Consider the following 12,933-nt stretch of genomic DNA (forward strand, 5'->3'; position numbering starts at 1 on the left):
AACTATCTCCTAAAAGTAAATCTCCGCCAACCTGTTGAGGGAGTAGCTGATCTTGATAGGTAAAAAGTGGGCAGTCATAGTCAAACGGTCAATAATCACCTAGATGGCATTTTGACCGTGTAACGCCGTCGGTAGTCTTGTCAAAAAATCCATAGATATGTGATCCCACTTCCATTCTGGGATAAATAATGGCCGCAACTACCCTGCTGGCCTCTGGTGCTCAGCTCTCACCTGCTGGCACGTCAAACACTAGGCTACATATTCGACAATTTCTTTCTTCATACCACTCCACCAGTACGACTCCTGCAGATCCCTATACATTTTCATAAATTTTGGGATGAACTGTATACAAAGTTTTGTGGGTCTCCTCTAAAATAGTCTTCTTGTTCCTAGCATCGACAAGAATACATAACTTGGAACGAAACCGTAGAGCTTCGTCATCTGAAAAACATAATTCCTCCCCCTGACCATTCTGCACTCTATCTATCACCTATGCTAATTCTGGATCTTCCTTCTGGGCGGCTTTAATCCTTTCTTGTAGCGTAGGCTGCACCACTAAACTAGAAATACAAGCCTGAGAACCATTCTCAACCAACTCTATACCGAATCTCTCCAGATCCATCATGAGCGGATGCTGGATCTCCATAGCTGCAACGCTGGTCCCACCGATTTCCGACTCAAAGCATCAGTTACCATGTTTGCCTTCCCTGGGTGGTAACTGATAGTGAAGTCAAAATCTTTAATGAGTTCTAACTACCTTCTCTACCTCATGTTCAGTTCTTTCTTCATGAAAAAGTACTTTAAACTCTTTTGGTCTGAGAAGATTTCGTACTGCTCACAATACAGGTAATGCCTCCAAATCTTCAATGTGTGCACTACTACAGCCAATTCAAGATCATGAGTAGGGTAGTTATTTTCATATTCTTTCAATTACTTGGACGCATACGCCACTACCTTGTCATGCTGGATCAATACACAGTCAAGTCCTTTCAAGAATGCATCACAATAAATGACATAACCCTCACCCCCTAACAGGGTGACCAATATTAGTGCTGTGACTAACCTCTATTTCAATTCGTGGAAACTTTGCTCACAGCTGTCGTCCCACTCAAATATAACATTCTTCCTAGTCAGTCGTGTTAAAGGCCCTGACAATGCTGAGAATCCCTCAACAAAACGACGATAATACCCAGCTAGCCTTAAGAAACTCCTGATCTCTTGGACATTCCTCGATCTAGCCTAATTCACTATCGCCTCGATCTTACTAGAATCCACGAAAATACCATCTCCAGATATAATATGCCCCAAAACCATGACCTTCTCAAGCTAGAAGTCACATTTACTGAACTTAGCGTACAATTTCTTTTCCCGCATCGTCTGCAAAACCTACCTCAAGTGTGTCTCATGCTCCTCATAACTCTTCGAATAGACTAGTACATCATTGATAAAAACAACAATAACTGATCTAAATATTGATAAAAAATCCTATTTATAAAATCTATAAATATAGCAGGAGCATTCGTTAGACCAAATGGCATAACAAGGAATTCGTAATGGCCATACTTGGTCTTGAAGGCCATCTTCGAAACATCTTCTGCTTTCACTTTTACTTGATGATAGCTTGATCTGAGGTCAATCTTTGAATACACCCGTGTTCCCTAGAACTGGTTAAACAAATCTTCTATATAGGGTAGAAGATATTTTTTCGTGATCGTAACTTTATTAATCTCTCTATAATTTATACACATCCTCATAGACCCATCTTTCTTCTTCACAAATAGAACTGGAGCTCCCCATGGAGATACACTGGGTCGTATGAAGCCCTTATCAAGCAGATCTTGCAACTGATCCTTCAATTCTGCCAACTTCGCTAGTGTCATTCGGTAAGGTACTTTAGAAATCGGCATTGTACCTAGAAGTAGATCAATAGGAAAATCTACCTCGCGATCAGGTGGCAAGCCTAGTAACATATCTTGGAACACATCACTAAACTCTTTTATCATCGGCGTACTAGCAAGTTTGAATTCATTCTTTGACATCTCATTTACAACTGCCACAAATCCCTGACAACCACTCAGCAGCAGTCTCCTGGCCTGGATAGTTGAAACTAGCTGAGGCGGGATTGCACTCGCAACCCTACGAACTTGAATTCTGCTCGTCCCGGAGGTCTAAGTATCACATCTTGTGAATGGCACTCTATGTTGGCAAAATTAGCTACTAGCCAATCCATGCCGAAGATAACATCGAACCCATGGATATCCAGCACTATTAGATCGGCAGACAAGATTTTCCCCTGAATCTCAACTGAACAATCCTGGAGCACCCTACTACACTTCCTTGCTAACCGAGTCGGTGTAGATACCAACAATTCAATTTCTAACATCTGCGTTTCTGTACCACATAATCTAGTGCACTCCAAAGACACAAATGTGTGTGTGGCTCTTGAATCAAACAATTCAATAACTTTAAAAGAAAGCATACTAATCATACCTGTCACCACGTCACCTGCTGTCTTAGCCTCACCCGGCCTCAGAGTAAACAACCTGGCTGGAGCCATATTCCTCTGCTAGCCCCCACATGGCGCTTGATATCCTCCTCGGTACGGTCTGGGAGCAGAAGCTGCATCTGGTGGTATAGGACAGTCTCGCACCATATGACCCTGCCTACTACAGCGGTAACAGATAACTCCACCAGCTTGACACTCTCCCTAGTGTCTCCTCCCACAAGTCTAGTAGAATGGAGGACCCTGCACTGCCTAAATCTCACTACCTCCAGTCTATTACCTTGTTCCTCTACCATGGTTTCCTCTCCTCTACTGATTCTGTCTAGGACCCTGCTGATAGCCCGAAGATGCATATTTCTTCTTCTATCCCTGCTCCTCTACATCCAGACGCTCACCAATCTCTGCCAAGGTTGCCTTGTCGACTAACTCAGCAAAGTCTTGAATCCACAACACCACCACCTGCTTGAACATGCTTCGCCTCAAACCTCTCTCAAACTGTCTCGCTTTTTTCACCTTATCAGGAACAACATACAGAGCGAAGCGAGAGAGCTTGATAAAATGCGCTGCTGCATACTGCTGAACTGTTAACTGTCTTTGCTTCAGACTTAGGAAATCCTCCACTTTAGCTTTTCAAACAGTAGCTGGAAAATATCTATCGAAGAACAATTCCTTAAACCGATCCCAAGTTATGGCTATTGGCGTAGTCCTCTATTGCTCCAAAAGTCTCACAGTAGTCCACCATCTCTCGGCCTCCCTGTTAGTGTATAGGTGGCAAAGAGGACCCTCTGTTCCTCCGTACATTGCAACACGGCCAAGACATTCTCAATCTCCTACATCCAATTCTTAGTGGATGCAAGATCGACCCCTCCTGAAAATGTAGAAGGATTCATCTTCGTAAACTTCTCGATAGTGCATCCATGGCCAACTGACAAACCACCCTGCTCCCTAGAGCTCCTAGCGATCTCAATCATAACCTGCTGGGCCACGCTACGTAATACCGCGTCAGAGTCAGTCCCGCCTGCACTCGAAGGCCCTGCCCCATCACTACCGCTCGCATGGGCGGTACCTCAACCTATATCCATCCTAAAAACAATAAACGCAACTTAGAAATTCTATTCTTATAATTTACCTGTCTAACCTAACTTCTCATTCTAACATTCTTAGGTTACTTTTAACCCCAGTCCTACATTCTAGGAACACAACCTGACAATAGTTTACTATGATTTTCTTGAAATCGTCACCCCAGGAAAAACACAGAAACCACTACAGTAGTCTTGCTTCTAGACTGTAGAACAAAACCTTAAATCATTTCCTATACTCTGGTATCATTTCCGCTGCATTCTAAAGTCTACAAAACCTAGCAACCTAGGCTCTGATACCAAACTGTAACGACCTGCTTAATTTCCATATATTTTTTCCCATAATATAATAAAAACCACAATAACCAATTTAGCAAATCATGATCAACCTGAACCTATGGGTATCAGGGATATAATAGAAACACAATGCAGAAGCCTAAGCAGCAGGAAACATAAAATCATAAATAACTCATAATTCCATATACAATACCTTATTTGTGTAGTGTTTACTTGATTTTTGGATTGAGGGTTTAGCTTGATTTTTCCCCTTGATTTTATTTAATAAATCTTTGCTTAGGAAAAATCTAATAGCTTTGTGGGTCTTTGCATTATTATTGCAAAACTCATTAGGGCTTGCAATTTTGTGTGCAAAAATATTTTTACAAGCTCAAATCTGAATATCTCCTTGTGCTTTGATATTCAGAAAACTATTTTTGAGATATTCTAAATTTCTATTGGTTTGAATCTTTGAAACCTTAAACTAAGATTGATATTTTATGATTACTTAGTTTCAAAGATTTGCTTGTAGATACACTCTTGTGCATGATTAGAGATAATCACTATTTTGAGTGTTGATTGCACATATACACGATTGAGCTTATTGTTCTTACATTATTGGTGTGTTCTGATTATTACTGGTGTGAATCTGCTTGATTAAGAAGCATTATATTTGTACACATCTTGTATTGAAATACTGTTGTATTCCAAGCATGGCCTAAGGGGGCGGTAATCCAGCCTGGAAGAATTAGTTGTGAAGGTTGAAGTCAGCCCTATTCTAATTGACCTTGTTATATTTAAGTGCTGCTCAACTTGTTAAGTGAGCCCATAGTGTAATCCTTGTGCTGGTGAGGCAAGACGGGGATGTATGCAGTTTGTCGAACCTTGATAACATTTATGGTATTGTCTCACTTTACTGCTTTCCTTTGCATGCTTAATTATATTACTTGTGCAGTTTAATTTCCCCCGAATATATATTGATTTATTTTACGCGCACTAGATTGACCTTAGACTTGTGTAATACTGCTGCTAGTGGTTTGACCTAGAGGATTAATTTTTAAAATACCAATTCACCCCCACTTTTAGGATTACAGTAAAGCTAACAAGTGGTATCAGAGTCTAGTAGCTTAGACTTAATAGTTATTTTGCAAAAGATCTAGATGACTCATAACATTGTAACTCCTTTCCCTAAGGGACCCTCTTCCACACACCCTCCGATTTTCAGTTGTGTCAATTACACCTTTTAGAAGTAGAGGATGCACATCTATCTTCAGAATATTGACTGGAAGGTGTGGAGAGTTGTCTCTAAGGGAAAGTATGTCCCTATGAAAACTGAATGTACAACTAAAGTTCCTAAGACTGAAGAGGAATATACTGATGATGATATGAAATGTGTTAGTTTAAATGCTACTGCCATGAATAACCTGTACTATGGTCTTCATGTTAATGAATTTAATAAAGTTATGGCATATTCATCTGCTAAGGAGATATGGGATAAGTTAGAGGTCACATACGAGGGTACTAGAGAATTAAAAGATAGTAGGATTGATATGTTGACCAGTGAAAATGAAGCATTTAGGATGAACACCGATGAGTCCATTCAGAGCATGTACACTAGATTCACACATATCATTAATTCACTACATGCATTAGGTAAGAGCTATCCTATGTATGAGATGATTAGGAAAGTCCTTAGGGGTTTGCCTCCTGTTTGGGAAGCAAAGGCTACGACCATATCTAAGGGTAGAGACCTTAATAAGTTAGCTATTAATGAAATACTAAATGAGCACAATAGAATGAAGAAGGTGACTACATTAAAAACATCTACTAATACATCTAGTGAGTGCAGTGAACCTGAATTTGGAGATGACATGGCTATGCTTACTAGAAAATTTAGCAGGTTCTTCAGGAAGAATAGTAGGCCACATAGAAAGTTTTGGGATTCAACATTATAGAAGGGAGAGTCTAGTAAAAGAAAGGAAAAATTGCATGCTCCCACATGCTATAATTGCGACAAGGTTGGGCATATCAAACCTGATTGCCCTTTGCGAAAGAAGGAGTTTAGGAAAAAAAATAAAGTCATGAAAATAGGCACTTCATGGGATAAACTAAGTAGCAGTGATTCAGATTCAAACTGCAATGATTCGAAGGTTGCTAACCTGTGCTTGATGGCACATAGTGATGAGGTATTATCTTCTTGTTTCTTATCCTCGTATTATTCTGATGATGATTGTGATCCTAATAACATGTCTACTTTTAAAGAATTGCAATATGAATATATTCGTGTATCTAAATTGTTGAACAAAATGACCAAGGAAAATGATGTTTTGAAAAAGAAGTGTGAAAATTGGTCAAAACTATTTGAAATTGCAAAGAATTCTTATGCATCGATACTTAAAGAAAAAGATTTGAAAATTGCCAAACTTGAAAGAAAATTGGAGGATAGCTCCAAATTGGTTATATCCAGTTTGACTGTCCACTTAGAAATAAGCATGTACGAATTAAAAAGGTGTGGAGAGTCAGAGGTGATCTAGGCATTAACCCTTGTGGACCTAACAGAATTTGGGGACCAGCATTAGTCACTTTGTTTTTCGTGCAGGTGTGCTTGAGATCATCCTCCTCTAAGGACAAGTGGTACCTAGATAGCGGGTGTTGACGACATATGACAAGTGACAAGGCTAAGTTCGCATCCATCACTCCCAAGGATGGAGGATACGTGACATTTGGTGACAATGCAAATAGGCGAATCATCGGCGTAGGTAAGTTGGTAAGGAACCTTCCCTAGTTATTGATAATGTACTGCTTATTGATGGTTCGAAACATAATTTGTTAAGTATTAGCCAATTATGTGATAAAAAGGTATAAAGTGTCTTTTGAAAATGATAAATGCATTATTGAGAGTAAATTTGATAACAAAGTACTTTTTACCACTGAACGTAATGAAAATATGTATACAACTAGCTTTGATAACTTAGCATCTTAACAGGTTATATGTTTTTCTGCAATAAATGAAACTAGCCGGTTATGACATAGACGTTTAGGATATGCTAGTATGAATTTGTTATCAAAACTTATGAAAAAGGATTTGGTTAAAGGCTTACCTAAAACACATTTTGTAAAAGATAAAATTTATTATACATGTTAAATGGGTAAGCAAACAAAATCAAGTTTTAAGAAAAAGAAATTCATATCTATAACTAGACCACTTGAAATGCTACACTTAGATTTATTTGGTCCTAATCAAGTTCAAAGTCTAAGTGGAAATTTGTATATCTTTGTTATTGTGGATGATTTTTCTAGGTTCACATGGGTGTTATTTCTTTCTCATAAAGATGAATCATGTGAAAAATTCACTAAATTATGTAGAAGAATTTAGAATGAAAAAGGCTACAAAATCACACACAAAAGAAGTCATAGGGGAACTAAATTAAAAAAAATGATGGGATAGAAAATTATTGTGACCTACAGGGCATTTCATATAATTTTTCTACACCTACGACCCCACAACAAAACAGTGTTGTAAAAAGAAAGAATAGGTCACTACAAGAAATGGGTAGGACTATGCTGAATGAACATAAATTACCCAAATATTTTTGGACTGAAGGTGTAAGTACTACATGTTATGTCATGAATAGAGTATTAATCAAGTGTTCACTTAATAAGACTCCATATGGTCTGTGGAACAATCATAAACCTAATATTTCCTATTTTCATGTTTTTGGCTGTAAATGTTTTGTATTTAGAGATAATGAACATCTAGGGAAATTTGACTATAAATCCAATGAAGGTATTTTCCTAGGCTATTCACTTAATAGTAAAGCATATAGAGTTTTCAATAAATGAACACTAACTGTTATTGAATCCATTCATGTTGTATTTGATGAATCTAATCCATTGTGTAAAAGAGATGATGAAGATGATATTGATATTAGAAAAGGTTTAGATAAGCTATCTACTAAAAATAATGTGGACATCAATTCAGAAGCAAATGATAAATCAATTGAAAATGATAAAGTTGAAAGTGAGGTTCAAGAACTACCTAGGGATTGGAAATACATTAGGAACCATCCTTTAGATCAAATTATAGGTGAACCTTCATGTGGTGTAGCAACACGATCTTCCTTAAGAAACCTAATTAGCCATTTTGCTTTCTTATCTCAGGAGGAGCCCAAAAATTATAGGGAAGCCATAGAAGATGAGTCTTAGGTGATGTCTATGCAAGAAAAGCTTAACCAATTTGAAAGAAGTAAAGTCTGGAACCTAGTTCCTAGGCCTAATGATCATACAATTATTGGAACTAAGTGGGTATATAGAAATAAGAAGGATGAGAATGGGGTAGTAACCAGAAATAAAGTTAGACTAGTTGCCCAGGGATATAATCAGGAAGAGGGGATATATATATTGATGAAACCTATGCTCCTGTAGGTAGAATGGAAGCCATTCGTATGTTGCTTGCTTATGCCACTTTTAAGAACTTAAATTGTATCAAATGGATGTTAAAAGTGCATTTCTTAATGGCTACATAAATGAAGAAGTATATGTAGAACAACCACCCAATTTTGAAAATCATAAATATCCTGATCATGTATATTGTTTGTCCAAAACCTTGCACGGATTGAAACAAGCTCCTAAAACTTGGTATGAGAGCCTTAGTGGGTTTCTATTAGAAAATGGGTTTACCTATGGCAAAATTGGCACTATACTTTTCATCAAATCTGAAAATGATGATATGCTCCTTGTTCAAATTTATGTTGATATTATTTTTGGAGCAACTAATGATGATTTGTGTAATGAGTTTGCCAAATGCATGCAAGGTGAATTTGAAATTAGCAAGATGGGTGAACTGAGTTTCTTCTTAGGAATGTAAATTAAATAGGCTAAATATGGGACTTTCATTTGCCAATCTAAATTTGTTAGGGACTTGCTAAAGAAATTTAACATGGAAGATGGTAAAATTCTTGGCACTCCTATGAGTTCTTCCATCAAACTTGATAAAGATGAGCAAGGAATCCCTGTAGATGTAAAATTATATCGTGGCATGATTGGTAGTCTCCTATATCTCACAGCTAGTCGACCTGATATCATGTTTAGTGTGTACATGTGTGCTAGGTTTTAGGGCACTCCAAAGGAGTCTCATCTATTGGCAGTCGAATGCATTCTTAGGTACCTAGTTGAAACTATAGAATTAGGCTTATGGTACCCTAAGCATACAACATTTGAGATTGTTAGTTATACTGATACTGACTTTGCCGGTAGTAAGGTTGATAGGAAGAGTACTAGCAGCACTTGTCACTATTTAGGACAATCTCTGGTTTCTTGGTTTTCTAAGAAACAGAACTTAGTTGCCTTATCCACAGCCAAAGCAGAATATATTGCAGTTAGGCGTTGTTGTGCTCAAAAGCTTTATATGAAACAACAACTTACGGATTTTGGATTGCACTATGATACAATTCCAATTAAATGTGATAATACTAGTACAATTAATATTTCTAAAAATCCTATCTCACATTTAGAAACTAAACATATTGAAATTAGACATCATTTCCTTTGTGATCATATGCAGAAAGGAGATATGACACTTGAGTTTGTGTGCACCAATGAGCAGTGGGCTGATATTTTCACCAAACCCTTTGTGGAAGATAGGTTCTTACAGATTAGACGTAAGCTAGGTATAATGCATAATAGAGATGCCTCCTAGATTTTTGATAGAATGCATAAACTTAGGGGGAGCTTCTTATCATAAGAAAACATATAGCTCTAAACTTTAAATCTATCATTACATTATACTTTATGAGTTTGTATGTGTTTTGCAAATACATGACTATCATATCTCTTGCATGTTGATAGTTATATTTATGTTTATGTCTTGATCATACTAGACTATTTGAGTTGGTAGTTATGGATAAACTGTTAATCTAAAACTCAATCAGGTCATTTCTATATAGGTATTTTTTGGGAAAATGCTCTATTTTCAAACGCCATGCTGCCGAAATTTCTAAAAACTTTCCCAAACATGTCTTGAATTTAAATGATTTATACTCCATGCCTATGCCTATGTGTTTTATGTTTATCACTGCCCCTTTTTCTGTTGCTAAAAGGGGGAGAAGAGGCAAAATTAGGTATATTTTTTAGAAATATTTGAACTTTTAATTCTTTAAAAATTCTCAATAGTGCGTATTGTCAGAGGGGAGGGGGGAGCCTTTCAAGGTGATACCCCCTTTTGCATGGTGTATTTGTCATCATCAAAAAGGGGGAGAATGTTGACCTTATTGGTCACACCCGATTTTGATTATGACAAATGCTTAGGTATTTAATGTCTATCAAGTCTATGTGTAGGTTCATATTTGCAAGATCACTTGATGGCATGAGAAGACTTAAAGTCTAAAGACTTAAAACATTTATTCTTAGTGTAATTTATTTTATGCTCATTCGAGTCTGTAATAGTAATATAGGAAAAAGTCTATAATAATCACTGCATATCATGCATGTAGATGAAATAAGCCCAAAAGACGTTACAAAGATCTTAGGTCCTTGCACATACACCTAAGCTGTCCCCAAAAATACATATTATCAGGGGAATTAATTGAAGTAAAACTGGACTTGTAGGGTAAAATTAGATAGGCTTCGAGCGACCGAATAGTTGTGTTCAAAACACTTTGGGCGACCGAACCATTGACCAGTCAAAGTTTTGACTTGGTTTCGGATGACCGAACTAAAAGGAACGTAGCGTCCCCGATCAATTGAACCACAATTCTGACTTTTCCCACCAACTCGACAGCCTGAACTTCACGTTCAAAAATGCTTCGGGCTACTGAACACATGAGTTTAGTTAACCAAACTCAAGACTAGGCGACCGAACCTCAAACAGAATAGAAATCGCCTTCGGTCAGCACACCGAACCCACACTCGGGCACCCGAACTTCAAAAATGAAAATTTTCTATTATGTTTGTTCGGGCGACTGAACCATGAGTCAAGTGCCCGAAACTCTCGGGTTGTTTTAATTTTTACCGTGGTTATTTTAAGTTAAATAGGGTTAATTTTCTTAAATGGTTTTAAAGCATATTTAATCATGCCCTACATATCCCCAACAGTTATAATTTTAACCAAATCTATATATAGGGGTTCATTTGCTTGGATTAGCATGTGATTTGCCATTTGATTAGCAAAAAACTCTTTCAAAATTTTCAAATCCTATTTTCTTACACAAAGTCCATACACTCATATACTCTCATTCCTTTGAGATATCTAACATTGTGAGTGTTTTATTCATTGTTCTATATTGCTAGAAACTCTCATTTGTATAGTATTCACTTGATTTTTGGATTGAGGGTTTAGCTTGATTTTTCCTCTTGATTTTATTTAATAAATCTTTGGTTGGGAAAAATCTTATAGCTTTGTGGGTCTTTGCATTATTATTGCAAGACTCATTAGGGCTTGCCTATTTGTGTGCAAAAATATTTTTACAAGCTCATATCTGAATATCTCCTTGTGCTTTGATATTGAGAAAACTATTTTTGAGATATTCTAAATTTCTATTGGTTTGATTCTTTGAAACCCTAAACTGAGATTGAGATTTTATGATTACTTAGTTTCAAAGATTTTCTTGTAGATACAATCTTGTGCTTGATTTGCGATAATCACTATTGTGAGTACTTATTGCACATATACACCATTGAGCTTATTGTTCTTACATTATTGGTATATTTTGATTATTACTGGAGCAAATATGCTTGATTAAGAAGCATTATATTTGTATGCATCTTGTATTGAAATACTGTTGTATTCCAGGGGTTGCCTGAGGGGGCGGTAATCCAGCCCGGAAGGATTGGTTGTGAAAGTTGAGGTCAGCCCTGTGCTAATTGACCTGCTTGTATTTAAGTGCCGCTCCACCCATTAAGTGAGTTCCAAGTGTAATCCTTGTGCTGGTGAGGCAAGGCGAGGATGTAGGCAGTTTGCCGAACCTCGATAACATTTAGGGTGTTGTCTTTCTTTACTGCTTTCCCTTACATGGTTAATTAGATTACTTGTGCAGTTTAATTTCCGTCAAATATATATTGATTTATTTTATCCGCACTAGATTGACCTTAGGCTTGTGTAATACTGATGCTATTGGTTTGACCTAGGGTATTAATTTTTAAAATACCAATTCATCCCCCCTCTTGGGATTACAATAAAACTAACACTAAGTTTGCGCTTAAGGTATAAAATCCCAATTTACTCATAATAAATGCTTGATTACTACACTGGAGACTTTAGAGAATTAAACCAATATGATGAGTTCAAATAATAAATCAATATGATCTCTTAATAATATTTATCATTGGTGGTTGGTTAATATATGAAAGTATTGGCTAAAGTTCAAGGGATAAATTAGCATGCACGCCCTCACAAGCTTTATACCTAGGCTTGTTCTTTAGGACTAGAAAGGAATGAGATAGTATTTGCCTTCATGAGACATTAAGATATCATTCCTTCAAAATGTCCAAGGGAAAAGAACTTAACTAGCCTATTTTTGGGTGAAAATTGAAGCCTTGCATTTCTTATTTGAATAACTTAGGCTTTGAATAAAGGATTCAAAAGCATACTTTAGTAAGTAAATCCATCTCCTATGGACAAGAGATGTTTTCCTTAGTTATATAATTTTTTATGATATATGCTTAAATTTGGACACATAGTAAGTATATTTTGAGTAGCATATTTTATCCCTCACAAAAGAATTGAGTTTTAGGGGAGATAATTATAACAACATGGGCATTACGTACCATCCATTCCTAAGACTCATTTGAAAAACTAAGGTGTTCTCCTAAGAGGGGGTGGATTGGGTTTTTAAAATTTTCTTGGTAAATTCTTGTTTTATAAATTCTTTTAGTTAAGTATTAACCCATCTTTCAATTTTGAGTTAATTTGCAATTACACTCTACAACCCAACAACTTCACACTTACAATTAATTTGTAATAACCAACACTTAATCCAATTAGTGAGGTGAGCTTGATATCGCAATATGAAATAAAATAGAAAATCCAACCAAGCTTCCAAAATTCAAATATTGATATCAAATAAGTATCTTGAATTT

Source organism: Malania oleifera, chromosome 13, assembly GCF_029873635.1.
Source record: "Malania oleifera isolate guangnan ecotype guangnan chromosome 13, ASM2987363v1, whole genome shotgun sequence".
Lineage (NCBI taxonomy): Eukaryota > Viridiplantae > Streptophyta > Magnoliopsida > Santalales > Ximeniaceae > Malania > Malania oleifera.